The sequence below is a fragment of the Chlorocebus sabaeus genome, chromosome 11 (genome assembly GCF_047675955.1).
Source record: "Chlorocebus sabaeus isolate Y175 chromosome 11, mChlSab1.0.hap1, whole genome shotgun sequence".
In the NCBI taxonomy this organism is placed as follows: domain Eukaryota; kingdom Metazoa; phylum Chordata; class Mammalia; order Primates; family Cercopithecidae; genus Chlorocebus; species Chlorocebus sabaeus.
This window is the reverse complement of record NC_132914.1, coordinates 14728919-14749361: the sequence shown is the minus strand read 5'-3', so window position 1 is coordinate 14749361 and position 20443 is coordinate 14728919. Positions and strand designations below refer to the sequence as shown.

The window sequence follows — 20443 nt, the reverse complement described above, 5'->3', positions numbered from 1 at the left end:
GGGAGGAAAAGGAAAGAAAATAGAGAAGAATAGTATAATTTTGGTGAAGGGACTGGGGATAGGAAGGGGAAGGTCTTGGGTTATGAACCAGAAATTAAAAAAAATAAAAATTTAAAAAGTAGATTCAAGGTCAACCCATGAAGATCCTCGAGTGAGCTTGGATGTTGTTCTGAAGGTAATGGACCAGGTAATGGTAATTTTCCTGGAAAATTCAGGGAAGAGTGTTTCAGGAAATCTCTATTGGGTTCTTGCTTTCCGCATTCTATACTCCTCCTGGAATCGGTGTTGTAACAACTGCAAACCTGCCCATAGGCAGGTGAATTTCAAAGCCCTGGATACAAATTATTAGAGGGGCTTGGGTTGGCTGTTGTGTACCAAGAGGGCACAGCAACTCTGGAGTGCTTTGACACTTCCCCAAAGTAGTGCAAGATCAGCTCTAACTCATAGAAAAATAGAAAACCATTACTGAGAAGGAATAATTTGCATGTGAACACACTCTATTTGTGTTTTCACACAATGCTTATGTGTTTGTGTGTGTTAAATATGTTAGGTTCAAAAATTAAGCCTGAGAAAAACCAGGCAACACAGAAGAATTACTGTAGTTCAGAAGTATGAGTAGTCTGGTCTACAGGACAGCAAAAACATATCTGATGTCTTCTACAGACTAAAGTTCCAAGTCACTAGTATCCATTTCACACAGCCTTCTCTCCTGTGCGTTTGTATGGCCACTTCTCAGGAATGCTGGTGAGAAGCCCATGATACAACCAATATGAAAATGTTCCACCACTGTAATATTCTAGATATTTGAAAAGACAATGGATGAGAATGAAAATGATGCATAAACAATAATATTAATGTTAAAAGTAAACAGTACTACAGGTGGTGATAAAGGCTATTAAAATATAGAAGAGTTCAAGAGGAAGAGAAATGAATGGATGTTTGCCTTTTCAAAGAGGGTGGGTTTGTAAATGCCAGGAAATCCAGTTTCCTTTAGGGATTATTCACTGGTCTCATCATCTTCTCTTCTCAAGGCATTTAAATAACAGGATCCACTTTAATAAAAAATGTCAAACCCCTCACGCCTTCACTAGCAGCCAGAAAAGCACGCGTATGGTCTATACTATACAATTTAGCCACGAATGACACCTGCTTTGCTTTGTTTTCTATTGCGTTAGGCGTCAGCCTCGTGTGCTCAGAATAGATCTTAAGCTCCTTGAAGGCAAGAAAGAACCCGGCCCCAGACTGCGTCCGACACGCAGAATGCTCGTAGGAAGCACAGGCTGATTTATGGAAAATAAAAGGGCCTTCGATTTCGAACTACAGCTCCCCCTTAAAGATGCTTTCCGCAGCCCGCGCGGCCGCCCACGGGGGACACTGTCTAGCGCCCCTCGCCCCTGAGCCGCTCTCCCTCGGTGCTGTTCCCCGCTGTGACCGGGAGGAGGCGCCACGGACTCGAGCTAAGCTTCTTCCCCATTCCGTCCCCCTTCCTACCCCACTTCCCCAGCACATGACGTGGGAAGCTGCCTCCTTCAGAGTCTTAGCAAGAGGAGTGAGGGGGTGCAGGGGCTTGGGGGTGGGGTGGGGTGGGGGGTGTGGAGAAAGAGGACACGCGCGCTCACATCCGCCCCTGGGAGCAGAAGCAGCATCTTCCCCAGCTTCGTGGGTTTCTCCTCCCACCGGAGCCAGGGTGTGAGAGGTAGGGGGGTGTGTGTGTCTGTGTGTGTGCGCGGCACGTTTTTGAGTGTGAGACCCAAATCCAGACCAGGCAACCCGCGCTCCCCGCGCCTCCCCCCGTCCCCGGTGATTAATACCCATTTTTCTGACGCTCCCCTCCTCCCCTCCTGCTCTCCCTCTCCGGCTGCCGCGCGGTTGACTTGCACAGCCTGCCCCCGCCCGCTTCCCTTCCCCCGGCTCCGATCCTCACCAACTGGAATCTGGGCTCCTGCCTCTCCACCCCCCACCCCCCACCTCTTTTTGAGAAAGGAAGGTTTCCCCCACCCCCTTTCAAAAACCACTTCCTCCGGCTTCTTCACCTCTAGGAAATCTCGGGGCTTCGCTCTATCGAGAGTGCTCGTCAGGGTGATTCTTGATCACCACCATTCAGAAGTGCTGGCGTCCGAATGCATATCCTTTTGCCTTGCAAAGAAGAGTCGTGAACTTCAAAACCCCCGAGACGGATCATTAATCCTGCTTTGCAGGAAAGGAAAATCCTCCATTCCCAGCCACCGGCCACCCCTCTCCGGAGACTGCAACCGCGGAGGCGCTCGGAGCCGGTACGTAAAGATTGGCTTTGGAGTCTCTCCTTCCAGTGTAGGGGTTTGGGGGTGTCAGGCAGATAAAGGGTCGAAGCCGTGAAACCGTGAACCAACCTGGCATGAGGTAAAGCTCTGAAATCCAGCAGAACCCGGCACTTGCTAATTTGGACGTGGCTTTTTTTAAGGTTTTTTTTTTTTTTTTTTGGGGGGGGGAGGGGGTGCTGTGACTGGGTAGGGCTGTCTCTGGTCTTTTGGGGGGTTTCATCCCCTCACCTAGCACAGAGGCAGGGCAGCGGCGCCCCAGGCTGGACCCACGCGCCCATCCGTCCAATCGACACGTTGCAGGTGAAGCCCCGTGCGCTGCACCTCAGCGCGGCGGCAGCGTGAGTGTGCGCGGGGGTGAGTGTGCGCGGGGGTGAGTGTGAGTGCGCGCGGGGCGCGTGCGCGTCGGGGGCGTGTGTGCGCGCGTGTCAGTGTGCCCCTTCCAAGAAATGCCCAGTGTGCACCCCGTGCACAATCAGAACCCATTCAGCACAAGCCCGGGGTGGGAGGCGGCGCTGCTGCTGGAGGCGATGGGGAGAGCGAGACAGACATGTCAGCAGCAATGCAGATGGGGCTGGGGGCCGCACTCGCTGGCGAGTTAAGTGGGAATTGTGTTTCTGCGTGTGTGTGAGTGTGTGTTGCTGTATGGTGCCGCTTCTCCCTCCTTTCCTCCTTCCTTCCCACTTCCCTCCTTCGCTCGCTCCCTCCCTCTCTCCTCTTCCATTCAGGTTAGCTTTCCCACCTCTCATCCATGCCTGTCCCAGGAATGGTATAGCCAGACCTTTTCTGAATTATTTATAGACCGGTACCAGCTGTTTTCAATTCCTCTCGTGTGCACTCTGTGGGAAATGCGGGGTTTCCTCCCCCCTTTCCATAAAACGAATTGATATCTTTTTCGGAATGCATTTTTCTCACCCTCCGGGGGACACCCGAATCAAGCCCTGACCGCCTCTTTTTCCCCCTTAGGAAGGGGACGCTTTGGGAATGACCATGCTCCACCGAGGGACGGAGCCGGCCCCCAGCTTCTCCACACAGAGCCTCCTCCACTAACGCTCCAAAAACCAAAAACCGTAATTGCCAGAAGAAGCGTTAAAAATCTATTCCAGCCACTAACCTCACATGCACACGGAATAATTACTCTGGATTCTGCATTGTGAGCTGCTCTCCATACCCTGAATTACCTTTGAATTAAATCTTTTTTTTTGAATTTGCATCTCTTCAAGACACAAGATTAAAACAAAATTGACGCTAAATTGGATTTTAAATTATCTTCCGTTCATTTATCCTTCGTCTTTCTTATGTGGATATGCAAGCGAGAAGAAGGGACTGGACATTCCCAACATGCTCACTCCCTTAATCTGTCCGTCTAGAGGTTTGGCTTCTACAAACCAAGGTAGGGCAAATTCTATTTTATTTTTTCCTCACCTGGGGTAGGGATTCCTCCTTTTATCTATCTCTTCGAGTCCCTCAAGTGGATCTTTTTGGAAGAAAAGGTCACAAGATATGAAAATAATGCTGTTTTCGGGAAAAGGCTTATTACAAAGGAGGAAATCTCCCACGTTTTTTCTTTTTATTCTCTCATCAAACAGGTTTTGGGCTTTTGGGGGGCAGTGGGGATTGGTGTATGCAGGCACAAAAGATGTTGGATGGCATCAGGGGTATCTGTATCTGTGTCTATATCGACATAGCCAGCCAGGAGACCTGTGTGATTTTCCAGTTAAATAGCATTTTATTCACCCAGAGCTAAAGCTCCGATTTTTATGGGAATCTAGAAATCTTTTTTTTTTTTTCCAGGTTGGCTTTATTCCCCTTGTCACCTTCATGCCTCTCTCCCTGTCTCCTGTCTTTACCTTCCTAGTCATCCTTTCTATGCCCTTTAAAACAGATAAAAATAATGATTGAGATTACTGTGATTGTTGCCCTGAAATCCACTTGCTGTCTAAAGGGTTGACACTGGGCCCAGAGATCCCGGGAGGCCTATTGCAGAGGGGTAGGTCTAGGTGGGGATCAGGCTGGTCCAAGAACAGCTGGACTTGAAGGATGCTGCAGGTTAAAGGACTTAAATCTTAAGCTCGGAAAGGAGGAATTCTGTCAATATTCTGCTTTTAATTTGTATTTTTTCCTGTGCTATTATTTTTGAGCTGTAAATTTCTCCTTCTGTCTACACATCTATTTATACCCACACATCCTCCAAGCAAACTGTTACTTCCACACTCTTGCAAAATGGCTATCTTGCAGAGTTCTAAAATGCTGTGCATGTGGAAGGGGTGCAGAATTCGACACGTGAGTCTTTGTGTTAAACAAAGAGATGTGCTGTTTGCATGTGTTAGTCTTGTACCCTCAAAAATGGAATTAATACTTTAATATTTTCCCTTTCATCAATTTTTACAATATGTGAAATGTGATTAGGCAGTATTTTAATGTACTTGAAAAGAGAAATAGCAGGAGAAATGGAAAAGACTTAGCTAATGACTCTTCAGCTAGTCACTCATGCAATCCAAGACAACTCTTGAGAAAATCAGATCATTCATGGGTTGTAGGGCGATGATGGTGAGTGGACTGCTCCTTTCCTTGCTCCACTGACCATATATCCCTGAACTCCGAAGGTGTCTAAATGCAGGAATCAGGCTGGGATAAAGATCTCCAAAAATATGTAGCAGAATCATTAGCATCATTATTTTTCCTAAAAGTGTTACCACCCCCCGAACACACACACATTTTTTTTCTGGCATTTTAAAACAACAATTTTTTGATAATCCAAAATACCAAAGGGATGTGGGGAAGTGGTGAAAGATCTTTGTCGCTCAACATGATAGATGATCGTTCTTCATTGTCCAGAAAGGATAGATGTAATCCAAATTCACTATCCCCCTTCCCTGGGTTTCATTCTTTTGAGTTTTACTGCTGAAATGCTACTTTGTAACCATGGTGTAATCAGAGTGAGAGGGTGGGATCCCACTTTGAACCATGTTCTCACCACGTCTACAAATAGCTGAGGTTATCTGGCGTGTGCTCACCTTAAAGACACCTGAGCTCATTCTCCATCTGCTTCCACTCCAAGTAGGAGGATGAACTCTTAATTTGACTTCAAAATAGAAAAGAGGTATGGGTGAGAAAGGCAGCTCCATGTGCAATGCTTTCATACATACAAATGGACAAGGAGAGGAGGCATTGATGGGGCACAGGGCCCCTTTTGCATCCCCAGTGCCACAATACCAGTACTCTACACCCAGTAGGTCCTTTGGAATGTTTGTTTGTTGGTGATGGGGTTGAGAAGGATGCTGTTTGACAGGATCTCAGCTACCTCATTTCTCTTGAATGCCAGTGGATGAAGCCAGGTTCCAGACTATCATTAGTTGTCCCTAAGACTAGGCGAGGTGGAAAGGGGAGGGAGTTGAGGAAGAGAGGAAAAAGTGGGTGGGGAAGCTATAAAGGGAAGGGAGAGGTAATCCAATTGGAAAGGGCTTGTTAAGATTCAAGGAGGAATCGCCACAGGTGGTCTGTGCCTTTTCACCATCCAAAGCCATTTTGGAGACCCTGATGAGGAGACAGGTGTTCCCCATCCTCGCGGGCAGTCTCTGTGAGGCTGTGACTCAGTGGTGCTCTGAGCCATCTCAGGGGCATTGTTCTCGCCCCCTTTTTCCCCTCACAGCACAGAGCTGACTGGGTTCTATTTTGTCTTTTCTCCTTCTGCCACCCCCCTTACAGTGTGGGTGACATGGGAAAGAAAGGTGGCTGCTGGTGGGAGGAAGAGCAAATTTAATTTCAATCGAGGAGCCTCCATGATGTGCAGTTAAGAAAAATAATAATAATGGGAAATGAAGACTTCCCAGGACACAGTTAAGGACATTAGGTGGGTGATTTCAAGAGAAGCTGAACAACATGGTTATCTTCTATGTCTGTTTCAGGTGTGGCAGAGCATGGCGGATCTGTGAACACAGTGATGTGGCAGTTTAGAGTTAGGTGTTACATGTAATTTTTCCTCTCCCATTGCTTCCATCCCTAGGAAGCCTGTCTGTCTGAAGATCCTTGCTTTGCTAATGTATATATGCATTTTTTGCCAGGGATGGACGCAGGCAGAGAGAATCAATAAGAAGGCAAAATGACAGGAAAGGAGGGGAAAGAGAAAAAATCCTCTATTCAATACTTTGCGCACCAAGTGCTTTTCTTTAAGTCTGATTGAGAAGAGCGACTTCCTCTGGAGAAGGGATGAACAGCAGGAACCTTGATTTTGTGTTCTTGGTTTATCTCCAGAAAGATAGCTTTGGAATCTTGACCGTCTTCCTTGACCTTCATGTACACACACCCAGCCTTGTGTGGGGAGAGGCAGGGGGTACCTGGGAGGTGGGCAAATGGACTGAAATTGGCTGGTGGAATGAGGCATGTTTGGGAGAAACAGGACTGAGCTGATCCATTCCTTGGCCACAATATTACCTTGTAAAATATTCTTTCGGTTTCCCATGAATACAATAAACCTCAGGGACAGGATTTTTTTTTCTATATTCTTGTTTAAGAATCTGAAAACGAAGGTGACATATATACTACTAACAGGTTAAGGTAAAAAAAATTGTTAATGTTTATGGGCTATAAATAATATTGATGGACTATAAAAGGAGACAGGTAAAAGGACAAATTGTATGGGAAGAAATCATAATCCCAAATCAGCAAGCAGAAGCTAGGGAAGAGAAAAAAGCCAGAGTTGAACTCACCATTCTAAAGGTGGGAAAACTATTCTTCCAAACGATAGTCTTGTGTGTTTAATATTGAGGACTGGGGCCGACAAAAGCACTCATCTTGTGTATTTTGTTGGAGTCAAAAGTGGTTGAGCTGGAAAAATGAAGCTCCTCCTTTTCTTCGGTGCCATTCTATCCCATCCTTAGGAATTCTAGAAATTTCTTCCTTTCAGTAAAATTACATTTCCAGTCGCTGCTCCTGTGCACATGACTGGATACCAGTATTGTCTCTCACTGTAAATAAATATAGATCAAAGAGTTACTGGTCTAATGAATTGTTCGCATTTATTAAAGTGCATCTCCTCTTTGCAACCACAAGAAGAAGTCTCCAGGGACAGTAGATTAGTGGTTGAATTGATATTATCTTCCAGAAGGAGGTCAAAGCTGGAACAGAATGTAGTTGGGATGAAAGAGCAGGCAGAGCTCAGAGAAGGTGGGTTTCTGAGGTTCACCTGCGGCTATTAATGGTGCCTGTGGCCATTACACAGAATCCATTGTGCTGTGAACCTTTTGGGGGATTGTGAACCCAGCAAGGCATGCTTATGAACCTTTGGTTGTTTTCTTGATGTTCTCCACCTTATTTTTGGTCTTTTCACTTCTTAGCACTTTCAGCAGAGGTTGGCAGAGAAGGGACCTCATGCACGTCTACGTTGTCCCCTTGCTGAAACTCTCCATGGCTGCCCCAGGCTGTGGAATTGCCCTCCTTTCTAGTCTTCACCAACATGTGCTCATGCTTCTTAGTTTATCCTGATTTTGTTTATACACCCTGTTTCCCTAAGAATTTTGTGAGCTCCTCAAGGGCAGGGAGAGATGTTTTATTCATCTTAGAATCATTTGTACTTAGCGTAGTGACTAGCACATAATAGATTCTCAGAAAATGTTAAATAAATGAACGGAGAAAGGAAGTGAGATATTAATTAGTCGACGATGCTACCTGTTTGTTCTGTTGGGTTTAGGAAGGGTTAAAGTTATGCTGTTAGATGAGATCAAGAATATCAGAGCTATGTGACACTTTAGAAATCATCTACTCTGAACTTCTCATTTAATAAAGAAACTGAGATCCAGGGACATTAAGTGATTTTCCTAAGGTTGTATAAGTTCTTAGTGCCAGTGCTTTGTACACCATGCCATTGATTAGAGTGAAATGCAGAGTTATCTGTGGATTTTAAATATCTACATCAGTGCTTCTCTAACTTATCATATATTGAAATCATCTGGAGATTTTGTGAAAATGCATATTCTAATTCAGTAAACCTGGGCTGGGGCTCCATATTTTGCATTTCTATTGAGCTATCAGTTGACACCAGAGTTGCTGGACCATGCATCACAGGTCTACACCATCCCTGCTTTTAATTATAAACCATGGTTAGTGGCCTCGGCACCAGACCATTGGCAGTTGTGCTTGTATTCTACTTTTGGGATTCCAGCACTTCTTTTTGTTTTGTTTTGTTTTTTAAATCAGAAAGAAACCTGTATATTTAAGTTCATCCATCTCCTCTCTTCTTTCACTCTTTCACCTATGCACATCTTTTGCCTGCTGTCTCTTCATTCTGTGCTCTCTTATTCTGGTCCTTCTCATAACTGATTCCTCTCTTTCTTCTTTTTCTTCTTATGTCCTCCTGCTTTTTAGTTTATCTTTTTATTAATGTCTCAGTCTTTTTTACACTATTCTGTTCTTTTAACTTCATTTATTTTCATGTCTTTTGCTTTGCTCAGTTATTCAACAAGATTTGTTAAGAACATTGTGCTATGAAAAAAAATTAGCTCTGTCTGTACCTTCCAGTAGCCCAGGATCTAGTGGTATGGACATGTATAAAGAGATAATCATATATTTAGGTAAGGTCTATAAGGGAGAGAAACCTGGGAGAGCGAGGAGGGCTTCATGGAGGGGTCAACATTTAAATTATGTCTTGAGGAAAAAATAGGAGATTTGTAGGATACGGAAAGACAGGTCATTTCAGGAGGACAGAAAGCATATGAAGAGGAAAGTTAGTGTAAAACTCAAGCCTCCCGCTCTTCCTTGCATCCCTTAACTCAAGGAAAAGAACAACACAGGAATTTGCTGCTGCTTTGATTAGGAATTTCAGATTACAAATGACAAGGTTAGAGAGTAAAGCCAGGGTCTTCTTAAAAGAAAGAAGAGGCTCTAATTTCTGCTTTCGTGATTCTATAGTTAGTGAAATCCTAACCTTGTTTATTAGACTTGCCTCTAGAATGAGCAAATGATACAGTTTTCATCTTAGACCACTGGATTGCAGCTAACTCTATTGATGGCCATTACAAGGAAAGGGACAGCTGTTAGTTGGTTTGTGTCCAAAGAGAAACCTGGATCCTAGCCCAGGCCAAGCTACTCAGAATGAAGGACCAGCCTAGCCCATGTGTTTCTGGAGTAGGAAGGTAAAAAGTTGCCATGCCCTTCAGACACCAGCTGCTTTCTGTAATGGCAAAGGGGAGTGATGGATGAAGAGGGATCCCATTATTCCCAGGGGATTCACAAAATGCTCTTTGGTAGTCTATTTAGAGTGGCTTGATATTTTCGAGGTTTTTACTCCTGGGGATGTCCAGGTGTGGAGATGTTGGGGAGACACCTTCAGTCACCTCTTGATTAAACTATAGCATTGGTGCCTAAGGGAAGATGGACTTGAAATGGATGATTCCCTAAATTTATTTTGTATCTTTTTCTGCTCCTTATCCAAACATTTATCTAAACTTTCACCATTCTTTGTATGGTGTGGTTTGTATTTGTTTCATTAGCAGAAGAAACCTAAGCTCAGCCTGATGACTTTTTAAAGATCCATTACATATAAAGAGAGTACCCTGGATCTGAAGACATGTGGGTGAGTAAATGCCCACCATTGACTGACCTAAGAGTCATGCATTCCAAGGGGACTTGAGAGGCAGAGCAGGGGAGGCACAGTGATAAGGCTGTGCCCAGGGTCCCTGAGAAGGCGGTGGAGGGGAAGCAGGGCCAGCTCTCTGGGAATGGCAGACCTGGAAGGAGAGGGAAGCGACGGGCTTTGGCCCTCCTTGGAGCCCAGCTTGATGGGGAGCGGAAAGCCTGTAGTAGAGGAGCTTCCTAGATTAAGACAATTAAGGTTTCAATGAATTAACCCTCTGAACTGCTTACTCAACTCATCAACGGCAAACTATGCCGTCCACACGCCATCCTCTGTGTCTTTCCTCACTGCCTCACTCAGACGGAAAATTTCTTTCTTTAAAAAGAAATGTCAAGCTTAAAGTTCCCATTAATCTTTATATAGACCCACTCAGGGCTTCAACTGGATAGAATTTCTTAGGAAATCAGATCTTGTTTCTTTTTAAGAGAGGGAACTTAAAAACAGTGGCTGAATAAAAGCACTACGTGGTTACAGGAAGGGAGAAGAGAGTCTTAGAAGAAGCCTGAAGCTCAGGTGAGGACACTCATTCTTTCTCCCATAGCTAATTGTACTCTGTGAAAATGGTCGACATTCTTAACTAATCCTCCCACCTTCTAGGGGCCGTAGTCTGGTCACTCAGATGCCACAGCAGTTTGTATCTTTGGATTCAAGATTAGTGTATTGGGTATGTATCCAAATCCACACACACCCCAAGCACCTGTGCATATTAGACTTGTGTGTGGATGGATATGTTTGTGCAGTGACTTACCTACTAAATATAGTAGGCCCCCAAATCATAAATGCATTAAATGTGTGCAATTTAGGGACAATAATGCCTGTGGTCTGTGTGCGTGGTGCAGGATAATAAAGCAATAATGCTGACAGTCTGGATTATTGGAGGTTACCTGTCCTCCTTGACAACCACCCTTTAAAAACTGCTAAAATAGTCCTAAGGTTGGCCATGTGGCCTAAAACCACATAATGTGGTCAGCCACGTCCACTGACCCTCACTTCCGTACTTTCCTCTCCCCTGCCCTGCCCCCATGAGCCCCCTTGGAATGCATGGCCCTAAGTCAGCCAGTGGTGTGCATTTGCTCATCCACATAGCATCAGAGTCCGGAGTTCTCTCTTTATATGTAATGGGTCTTTAAAAATGTTAGGTTTTTCCAAGCTGTCCAGTAGCTGCCTACATGATAATGAAAGAGGTGGTGGTCTTAGGAGTCAGAAGCTTATATTTAATTCTGCTTGTGTTGCTTTATTTTGTGACCATGTACAAATGGTTGACTCTGGACCTCAATTTTCTACTTTCCATAAAGTGACAGTAGTCTGAAGCAGTGATTTTGAACTCCACTTCAATAACAGAATCATCCACAGAACTTAAACAAAAACAAATACAAAAAACTAGACAAGAAAAACAAAGAAAAGAATAATGCCCATGCTCAGACCCTACCCCAAAGAGTTAAATTGAAATCTCTCATGGAGGGATTCAGGCAATGGTCATTTTAAAAACTTCCCTGGAGGATTCTAATGTGCAGAAATATTTGAGAACGACTGGGCAAGATGATTGACAAGGCACCTGTTAGCTCTAAACATTATGTTATACTAGCATTTTAACATGAAGGTAAGACCTTGTCACTGTTAAACTGTTCTATGATTAGTAGATCGTCCCTGGGTCAGAAGTTAAAGAAAAAAATGCTGTTGGGATATGATGGTACTTAGTCTGCAGATTGCACACAAGGGATGGAACTGGTGTTTGAATTAAGGGAAGCTCTCTCAACAGTAACACTGGCCTGGTGTTGAAAGTTAGGAAACTTAGGGAGAATGTTTTCCTGACACCCTTAAAACAGGTGTGGCTGCAAAATAGGGCGAGCGGTTCTTGGTTTTGCAAACATCCTCTGTTCCACTTAGTCTTTATTGAGGGTGCCCCATTTCTTGTTTCGGAGAGAAAACCTCATTTCGGTCCTTTGTAACAGTGTAAATGTAGGAAAACTATTAATAAACGGGGCTGGCTAAGCAGACCCTGATTGACTGGTAAGGGGTGTGAATGGTGCAATTATCTGAGTGCTAGTTGGAATTCACTAGCCCTGTTGCCCTCCCTCTGAGTGCCTGAAGTGGAATATTAAAGGCACGCAGAGGAGGAAGAGGGTAGGAGGCATCAAGATGTCGTTCTTCTCTGACTGTAACTTTAATCACTGATTATTAGGCTGGCTGGGTTAATAGTTTTCTCACATCCTTCCTTTTTGGCTTCCTCCCTTCCCCGTTTTAAAATAAATATGAACCTAAATGTACAGAGGCAAGAAAAAAGCCGAGATTTATGAATCTGTGTCTTTAAAAAGACAAACTATAAAAGAGTAAACACACTACTTCTCTTTTGGACAGCTGCTAATAGCCACTGAAGATAAAAGAGAAAGAGTATGAGTGTGGTTTGGACTCAGTGGTGTTTGGTGGGCTGTGTGGTGGTGTGAGGCCTAAATATTTAGGAGAAAACAAAGACGCATACTCCTTGATTTGAATTTTCAAATATCTGCTGGCTGGCCCCACATAGGCAAAACATACAAATTATAGAGCTACTGCAGCCTTTACCCTGGAGTTTGTTACCATGCAGATCAGTTTCATCGGTGAGTTCTGTGGAATCACAATTGCTATCTTTGTGATGCGTGGTTCTTCCTCTTATCACCTTGTTAGAGGCTCCAGAATTGTTTCTGAGCTCAAAGGGGAATGGAGAATATTTCAGTTTTTATTTGATTTTGTTTACATCTGTTATCCTGGTTTTGCCTTCAGTTCACATAGGAAGAAGGACTGCGGAAGAAATTCTACCCTGGCCAAATATAGGTGCTCAGATTTGAAAGATCTTTCCTGAGTACGAGAATGCTACCCTTTGGATTTTTGAAGAAAGAAATACTGGATGTGTGTGTGTGTGTGTGTGTTTAGAGCCTGCATGTGGAAGAGAAATCACTTTTGTTTAAAAGTGATCAAATTTGTTACAGTGATCAAATTTATTAATTTTTTATTTTCCTGTGAGGACAAGATTTATGTCTTTGTCATTTTATGTCCTCAGTGGTTAGCAGAGTGCTCTCTGCACATGGTCAGTGCTCAGAAAATGTTGGTTGTTGGTAAAGATGATGATGGAAATGAATGTGCATTGAAGATAAAGCTGATATGTTTATATCTTTTATGTTTCCATTTCCTCGCCATCCAAGCACCTCTTAATGCTTTGGGTGAGATTTACTAGAGTTGAATAGATGAAAGTATCTTTAGTGCCAGCTTTAGGCTGATGAAGTGAAAATATACTTATTCCTTTGTGCCTCAGTTCTTTGAGCTTCCTTTCACATTGTGTTTGATATGGACATTTCTTCAAAAAGCTCTCTCTCATCACTAATTATGCTGTTGCCCCTCCTTTCAAGTTCCATGTAAATACTGTTCATTCCTCAAGGCTCATCTCTAAGGCAGGCTCCACCATGAAGTCTTACTTGATCTCCCCAGCTAGAAGTGAACTCTCCCTTGACAGGCCGAGGCAGGTGGATCAAGAGGTCAGGAGTTCGAGACCAGCCTGGCCAAGATGGTGAAACCCTGTCTCTACTAAAAATACAAAAATTAGCCGGGTGCGGTGGCAGGTGCCTGTACTCCCAGCTACTTGGGAGGCTGAGGCAGGAGAATTGATTGAACCTGGGAGGCGGAGGTCGCACTGAGTCGAGATTGCACCACTGCACTCCAGCCTGGACTGTCTGGAGTAAATGAGATCATGGTTACCTTCTCAACCTCTCCTTTTTATTATGTACCCATTGACAGAGTTGCTTTGCTTTCAACATGAAATTCAAGTTTGACACTGAAACTCATGAATGATCTTTCAGTAACCATTGCAGGCAATCCAGTTTATTGATAAGTCTGCATTTATGCAACTGAGACAGAGATTAGGAAAAGGAATGAGAAGGTCCTGGAATTATGTAATCAGAATTTGTGTATCATTTAAAGATAAGAAATGGAATGAAAATGCTAAGAATTATTGCTGTCAGTCTAAATATAGTTATTTATAAGGAATTGCCTTGCCTTTGCTTGAGACAAATTTCTATTGAAATTTGTATTCTAGATTATGCCCATTATATTCTAGATTATGTTAATGCACATTATTTCACTTAATCCTCACCGCAAGGCTGACATTATTTCTGTTTCTCAGATAAACTGAGTGAGAATTAGAGAGCTGAACGTTACACAGCTATAAGGAGCAAGCCAGGATTCCAACTTACATCTTCCGATTCTAACCCCTGACTCTTTAAATTAGAGTTGCTTCCATGTTAAAAAAGATAAAGGTTTATGTTGCATGTAGTGGAACTTATAAACAGCATGTACTTGGAAACTTCAGCTAAAGTGATTTTCTTCTAGATCCCTTCTCTTGGGGCTTTGCTGTTGGTAAAAGGCAAAGTTGTTTAAAACTGGAAAAATGGATCCCTACAAAATAGCTGATTTCTGGACCTTAATTTAATTCAGTGAGGATGAGGATGAGAAACTCATGGTACTGGCCATGAGCATCTCATTCATTTCACATATGGCTAAGGCCTGGGCATCATCATCTTAACCTACTCCTACTATTCTGTAAGTATATTTCACCTCTGAACTTGAAGACTCTGGTTCCTCTAAGAGGGAAGGAACAATCCACTTCTCTCTGATCATGTAATCTTGGACATTTTGAATATTCTCCATTTTCTTGTTTTCTATTTTTTTCTCAAACCCATTTGCAAACTACTCCTTTGAAAAGAGACTGATGGTTAAGTGCAAGAGAATGGCAGTCGTAAGTACTGCTTTGTGCTTGGATTTTACTATTAACAGGGGTCATCATTGTTAAAGAGGAAATTCCAAAAAGGATATAAGTGAGCTAGTTTTGTTTCAAATATCTATATCAACAATTAACTCGGAGGACAGTTTTATAGAAAATAAATGTAAAATACAAAGGTTAAATTCCCCATATCTTTTTTTTTCTATTATGAAAGAGGATATATATTGGTGCCACATGGAGTGCCTTAGCTTTACCACATGCATGTTTTAAAAAGGTTTTTCAGTAATTTGAAGCAAGGTGGAATTGAGGAGAGAGGCACTGGTCTTTGGCCCTGTTGACCAGATCCCATCTCAGCCCCACCCTGGCCAGCACTGTGTGACTCAGGCAAGCTATACGACCTTGCTGAACTCACTTCCTCATCTGTAAAATGAGGTCTTTAGGGGAGCCAGTTATGTTGACCCCCCCTAAAGATGTCATTTTGTGGATCGAATGAGGAAATGTAAAAAATCTCCTCAACCATAATATAATTGTAATATACATATGTGCAGTATGAAATAATAATTAATAACTGCATCCTGCTCCAAATAGCCAGTTTTCAATGTATTATGTGGCCTTGAATTTAATATATCCACTCTCAGTGAAGAAGAAAATGGAAAATATTTAATGGGCAAGACATGCCATGAGTGGTGAGGTACGCAGCATTCTGAATGCAGAGTGGCACCTAGGCATTGTGACCTGCGGTTTTTAATCTTTGGTCTATGTCTCCTTCCCAGCTTCTCTTTCACAGTATTTTATTGAGAAAACTAGATAAATACTTGTCAGAAAGGAGAGCAAAACTAATCTTTCTAGCTTTATGTGTGAAACTGTTTTTTCCAGGCTTATCTTTTATCTTTACATGATCCAAGAAGCAAAGAGATGGAGATGGTGACACAGGCAGGGGCAAGGGATACTGTGAAAGGCTGATTTACACTCCAGGCCTTTGCTCATGCCTCTTGCTCTGACTGCAGTGCCCTCCCCACCTCCCCTCGTGCCTGCAAGTTTCAGCTCAGGGATCCTCAGCTCCAGGTCTTCCTGTCGCCCACAGACTGGAATCACTGCCCTCTTCCTGCTCTCTTAGCCCACCCTGGGATGTGAAAGGACTGCTGTCATGTCTCTATCCATCCCACCTCCCGATGTGAGTTTCTCAAGGGGAGAAACAGCATCCATCCTCATGTCCCAGTGTGTGCCTAACAGAATGCTGGCACACCATAGATGTTTAGTAGATGGCTGCTACTTTGTTGTGAGCACCTACCGGTTCTGTGCTTAGTGCTTTCCATGAATTGACCAATTTAACCCTTTCAAACACCCATAGAGGTATGTAAGTTTATCTGCATTTCACAGACGAGGATACCAAGACATGAAGGCGTTAAAAGCTTTCTTTGCTTAAATGGCACAACCAGGATTTGAACCGGGTGCTTTGGCTCAAGTTCACACTCTTAAACTCTGCTCTAAGCTTTGTAGTAAATGTTTATGGTTGACTTGATGCTCAGAGACTTAAAGGAAACATACTGCATGTCTGGTTCTACGTAATGAAGAGAGTGGAGAAAGAGAAGGGTGCACAGCAGGATTCGAAAGGTGGTTAGGACCTGGACTTCTGTGAATGATTTGTGGACCTCTTTCTTCTGATGTACTCATTAGCTATAGGACACAACCAGGACAGTCTTCCAGAAATGCACAGGAGTGTAATTAATGTAATTGTTGAGTTATGCAGAGGGTGAAATGGGTTGTGTTTTCAGCACTTGTACTTCCTCAGCTCCTTTGCTGTCATCTTTGGGTTTTTTACATTTTCCCCGCCACTGTCTTCTCCACCTTTCTTTCTGCAGTGTAACATGGCAGAGGCAGAAAACAGTGGTTTTTCTCCTGAGCAAGAACTCAGGAGTCGTACTGCCTGGGTTTATGTTCTGACCCTTGTTCATGTATTGGGCAAATGTCTTTATTTCTCTGTGCTATCAGATTCCTTATCCATCAAATGGAGTATTAATAATTCTGGGTTTTTAGAGTTGTTATGAGAATCAGGTGAGTTATTTCAGTTTGAACAATATTTGTCACAGAGTAGGCATTGCAGAAATATTAACTACTGTGACTTACCCTGTTCCCAACCTACTAGGTATCCAATCAGAGCTAGTTTGGGTGGTGCAGTGTGACGCTTAGTTGTCCCATGTAGAGGGCCAGCAGTCATTTCTGAATTAGAAGCTTCCAGATCAAGACTGACTTCTTTGAGTATCTCATCAGATTACACCTGGCAAGAAAAGACAATCTGGCCATGAGGTGCCATGTTTCTAGAATATTTAGAGAACATGAATTTTTAGTGCAAAAATGCAGAAGATACAAATGGAAACCAATTAATTGAGGATTTACAGGTTCAAGTGAGCTTAGGACAAAGTCACCACGAACTGATCACACATGAAAAACTGTAAGGAAAATTAAACAAGCCAAAATTTGAGAAAGAAAAGGAAGGTTTTCAATGAAGGAAGGCAGCAGAGGTAAAGACAAACCAAATCGGATGCAATAACATCAATCACTTACGTTTCTAAAGCTTGATAGTGTGTCAATAGTTTTCTCATATATACTGTCTTCCTCATACATTATTTGGTCTTCCCAAGAACTCACCAAGAGGAATTCTGGGCATGAACTATTTTCCCTATTTTAAAGGTGAGGAAATTGAGGTACAAAGTACTCTAGTGATATAAAGTGCTCTAATGATTGCCCAAAATTATGCAGTCAAGAGGAAGAAAAAGCTAGAATTCAAGCCCAGGTTTTCTGAATCTCGTGTCTGGGGCTTTTTCTCCTCTGCAGGTGCCTTGAGATAGTTTAGGAGAGCAGCTTGCTCTCCTAGATGAGAAAGTCTGGAGGAAGCCTGCTCAGATAAACAAAGGGCTTATTCTAAAAAGAAAGCCACTTCAGTGGGCAGGTAGGCATCTTCAGAAATGGTAAAAGTTGTGAAATCTGAGAAGGAAGATTGACATATCATGCAAAAGATTTAAGACTTTAGGAGCAAGGGAATTATTACCATTTTACCTCTCTATCTTTCCAAAATTTCCACAATAAAGCGTGTCATTTTTATATTTAGAAAAGATGATTAGGAAATAGAAAATGAAAAACTTTAGCTATATGAGGAATTAAAGGGAAAGCAGTAAAAGCCATCTTCATAAGAACAAGAAGCATATCTTTAATTTCTTAGAAATATAAATGGGAACTGTTTACTCACATACAATCACACACATATGTGTGTGTGTGTGTGTGTATATATATATATATGGTGTATAATCTGGATTCTAGCATGAGTTAGGGAACACAAGACCAATATAAAATTGGAGAGGATTTTAAAACATTAATTAAGGAGAATATGACAAATAACCCCAGGTCTTCATGACAGATTCTAAAATGTCTTTAACAAAGAAGTGGCCAGTGCAGGGCCAAAGGCTGCCATTTGGGAAAAACACAGAGGACTGGAAAGATCTCTGAGAGCCAGCGAATAACCTTCTTTGAAAAAAGAGATGATGGCTAGAAATTACAAACTCATAAGCACAAATACTGGGTTGCAAAAATGTCAAACGTATCAGTTACCTTAAAGAGACCAGGGCTAGGAACCCTCAAAATAACTTTTTTTTTTTAATTTTATTTTTATTTTTATTTTATTTTTATTTTTTATTTTTTTATTTTTTATTTTTATTATTATTATTATACTTTAAGTTCTAGGGTACATGTGCATAATGTGCAGGTTTGTTACATATGTATACTTGTGCCATGTTGGTGTGCTGCACCCATCAACTCGTCATTTACATCAGGTATAACTCCCAATGCAATCCCTCCCCCCTCCCCCCCCATGATAGGCCCCAGTGTGTGATGTTCCCCTTCCCGAGTCCAAGTGATCTCAATGTTCAGTTCCCACCTATGAGTGAGAACATGCGGTGTTTGGTTTTCTGTTCTTGTGATAGTTTGCTAAGAATGATGGTTTCCAGCTGCATCCATATCTCTACAAAGGACACAAACTCATCCTTTTTTATGGCTGCATAGTATTCCATGGTGTATATGTGCCACATTTTCTTAATCCAGTCTGTCACTGATGAACATTTGGGTTGATTACTTTTTAAAGAACAAATCATATTAGATCTGGGGCTCTGTGAGAATTTCAGGCTTGGCAGGCTGCAAGAAACTGATATATGTAATTAAGGAAAAGTAAGAAAAGTTTGCGATCTGGCTTATCCTGAGATTCTACTTTCTAAACAGGGAAAATGGGGTGGGTTAAATAGATGGCACTCAAAATGGAGTGACGGCAGTGGCTGCCAGCTAAGGCAATGCCAAAGATGCTATGTGGTTCTCACCTGGGGGGGCTTGGACCCAACCTATATTAACATTCTCAACAAAGGTGGGAACAGTTAAGTACTGTGCCAGCTTCTCAGGTCTGAACAAAGAAGGCTGAGCTCCTGTCTGAGGAATGAGGTGTTCTGCGAGTAAGCTTTGCACCGCTGCTGACACAAACAGCCTGGCTTACAGCCTGTGAAGTCCGTGATGCCCTCCTTGACCCCCAAATCCACTTCATCTTTGCTGCCTTCCCACTTCTACCCTGACCTTTATTCCATGCATTTAAGTAGCAATTCCTAAAATTAATGTTCTGGATCCTCCTCTCTGAAAAATCAACTTTTGTGCCAATGCCTCAATTTCCACATGAAGGATTGTTAGGGCACTTAGGATCCCTGAAGCCAATCTATGAGTGGCAGGTTAAGAGCCCTTGCTCTGGACCATGTGTCCAGGGTACACCTGGGCATATATTCCTCTAGTTACTTGTCTCTAGAAGGTGAAGACTTTGGAGAACAGCTTTTCCTTGCAATCCTGACTTTTTTGTCTTTGAAGATTAACCCGCTGCATGGATTCATTTATAGGACATTTATGAAGGTTTGTGGCCAAGGGCAGGGCCTCTTTGCTGTGGAATCAAATGTAATGCCTATCCTCCAAGAGCTCACACAAACCAGGAGCTGAGATTTGGGCAAAAATATCTAGAGAAGAAGGCAGAATTGATGGTGTCTTTAAGGTGGTAGAAATCAAGGAATGTAGGAGCCCGGCTATCTGGCCCAGACACGGGTGAGCCAACGTGACCACCCAGGGATGGGGGACGCAAGTACTTAGGAAGGGATGAATGTGATACAGATATTGGAATAGAGGAATACTAGCTTTCTTTATAATTCTCTGCTATGTTAGCCACCTCCCAGTCTGCCCTAATGGACTCTGACTCTTGTCTAAGGCCCTGAGAACAAATTCTAGCAACAGTCAGAGATTAAGTCTCCATTGGGACCCCAGGGTGAAGATTTCTTAAAATTTCTTGTAAGGTTCTCCTCCCCTCTCAAAGTTGATATTCAGTGGATTGTCTCTTTACTTTTCCCACCATGGGAGATTTGTCTCTTTTTTCTCCTGGGTACCAAGCAGTGCCTTACAAGGACAGCTGAGTCCTGGCACCCTCAAGATTCTGGGCTGGTACTGCTGTGGGTTTTACACCAATGCAAGTCTAGGTCTTGAATAGTCAACATCCAGAAGTAAAGATGAGAGCCCCAATACCACTCCCCAGCGAGGCAGCCTGTGGGAGTCAAAAGCTGGGTTTTTGATGTCAAAGGGACTTGAGTTCAGAATCCTGGAATTGCCACCGAGTGACTTTGGGTAAGGCATTTCAACTTTTGACTGCCAGCTTTTCCTCTGCTGTAAAATGCAGGTTATGTGAAGGTTAGATGAGGT

General features: G+C 43.0%; 1 protein-coding gene across 2 annotated transcripts in view; it reads left to right on the top strand.

Moving 5' to 3' along the window:
- Positions 1 to 1600: 1600 nt before the first annotated feature.
- The window catches only part of GRIN2B (glutamate ionotropic receptor NMDA type subunit 2B), a 432541-nt gene continuing 413698 nt past the window's right edge, over positions 1601 to 20443 (top strand). Inside the window, exons 1-3 of one of the 2 annotated variants that reach the window (XM_037990318.2) lie at positions 1601 to 1696; positions 2040 to 2273; positions 3264 to 3690. The gene's annotated coding sequence lies outside the window, so the exon portion shown is untranslated. Of the gene's footprint in view, positions 1697 to 2011; positions 2274 to 3263; positions 3691 to 20443 lie in introns of those variants that run through there. The other variant, XM_007967728.3, reaches the window with a different exon arrangement.